This window comes from Thermobia domestica, unplaced genomic scaffold, assembly GCF_964235325.1.
Source record: "Thermobia domestica unplaced genomic scaffold, izTheDome1.hap1.1 HAP1_SCAFFOLD_1247, whole genome shotgun sequence".
In the NCBI taxonomy this organism is placed as follows: Eukaryota; Metazoa; Arthropoda; class Insecta; order Zygentoma; family Lepismatidae; genus Thermobia; species Thermobia domestica.
Window position 1 is genome coordinate 23,393 of NW_027656957.1, and position 1,870 is coordinate 25,262.

Below are 1,870 nucleotides of genomic sequence, written 5' to 3' on the forward strand. Positions count from 1 at the left end.
TAAGTATAGTAGTAGGTGCACACGGATCGGAAATCAGGTTATTTTAATGTGCCGTGCAAATAAACAGGCTGTTAGTGTAAGAAATAGTGGGTATAACGCTTAGAATATCGATTAATCGCTATGAAATAATGTTGATAAATTATCTCTTGAAAGTACTATAAAATTAATGTTTCTAGTATTTTCGTACTTGAAGGATAATGAAATTTGAAAAAGAGATGCCAACAGCACCTGGTGTTCCCAGGCGGTCACCCATCCAAGTACTGACCAGGCCCGATGCTGCTTGACTTCGGTGATCGGACGAGAACCGGTATATTCAGCATGGTATGGCCGTTGGCGAATGCATATGGCTTCGAGTGAGTTATTGTAGCTACGTAGGTTTGTCGGTGAATACTCAAAAAGACCAGCGCGTGGAAAGCGTTGCTAATTGTTTTAAGTAATGCATGATTACGAAATTATCGTGGTGAACGATGTGAGAATATTCGTCTTTGTGAAAAACAAAATTAGAAAAAGTATACCAACAGCACCTGGTGTTCCCAGGCGGTCACCCATCCAAGTACTGACCAGGCCCGATGCTGCTTGACTTCGGTGATCGGACGAGAACCGGTATATTCAGCATGGTATGGCCGTTGGCAACTACCTTTTCTTCAATGTCCTGTTAAGGAAGTATGTTTTAAGTAAGAATTGACATTATTAACTATAAAGGCAAGCATATTAACGTCGTTAACATTACTTGGAATATACTAATATTCGAATAAATATTTGAATGTTCGAATGATGAGTGATTCGGATGTTCATAGTGCCACTGTGTCCTATCGAGTTTACTATCACGAACCACGTATGAAATTGTATATAAATAAATAAAAATAAATCCTTTATTAAGTATTGATTACAGGAAAAAGGCAAACTTACATTCTTTAATGTACACAATGAAATGTATGAAAGATATTTTTAAGATATGTTTCACTTACCCTTTATAACGCAAGGTAGTTTTCAGTGTAGCATTCTCTTCAGCTGCGAGATAACGTAAGGCAGATGATCATTCAGTCGTGAAGCACTAAAATGTAATATACATTTTAACTATTATCGATAAGAATTATTTACTGCAGGGATGCAAATAAAGTGAGGCAAATTAGTAAATAAAAACCGATACTGTAACTGATAATATAATTAGTTGTATCTGTATTAGTTGTATATACAGTAATCGCACGATTATCCGCGGAGTTGGATGTTGGCATAATCGCGCATAATCAGCAGTATGAGCAGAAAAGGGAAATGAAATGAAATATTTAGATTTACGTCGCATACTTATACCGGTTACGCTAAAGGAGACGGTGATGATGAGTACTGAATGAAGAAAGTGGGAGGAAACGGGAGAAACCCGAGAAAACCCATGAGCACGGTCTTTATGCACGACAAAGTTCACACGGCACGAGCTGGGATTGAATCAGGGACCCCAAGCACCGGAGGCCAAAAAACGGACAAAAAGTCTTTCGTGCAACTTTCGTTTTCGGTAAAAAGTTTACACATAATTTAGAAAGAGTAGTTTTCTGGTCTTTTTATTTCACAAGTTGGTTCATGTCTATATTTTTTACATGCATAAAAAATTTTTCAACTCCCTTGCTTATTTCCTGTTAAAGACCTCTACCTCTGATTGTATTTTTTGCACATATTCTTATTGTTTTCAGACAACATTTCTAAAAGCGTAATTTATCGTCAGCAAGAAAAGAAAAGGAAAGCCTCGGATAGTGGAATGTGTACTGTATATATATATATATATATATATATATATATATATATATATATACGTATTAGTATATAGTTTTATTTTATACGTCTCCTATTATTACACAATGTGCAGATATTGTCAAAG

The 1,870-nt window shown here is 36.0% G+C and overlaps 2 non-coding genes across 2 annotated transcripts; both read right to left on the reverse strand.

Annotated features, from left to right (window-relative positions):
- Positions 1–216: 216 nt before the first annotated feature.
- Positions 217–335, reverse strand: LOC145677693 (5S ribosomal RNA). The gene has a single exon (XR_014129936.1). It is a non-coding gene; the product is annotated as a 5S ribosomal RNA (ribosomal RNA).
- Positions 336–512: 177 nt separating this feature from the next.
- On the reverse strand, positions 513–631 carry LOC145677695 (5S ribosomal RNA). Its single transcript, XR_014129939.1, has one exon. It is a non-coding gene; the product is annotated as a 5S ribosomal RNA (ribosomal RNA).
- Between the last annotated feature and the right edge of the window lie 1,239 nt (positions 632–1,870).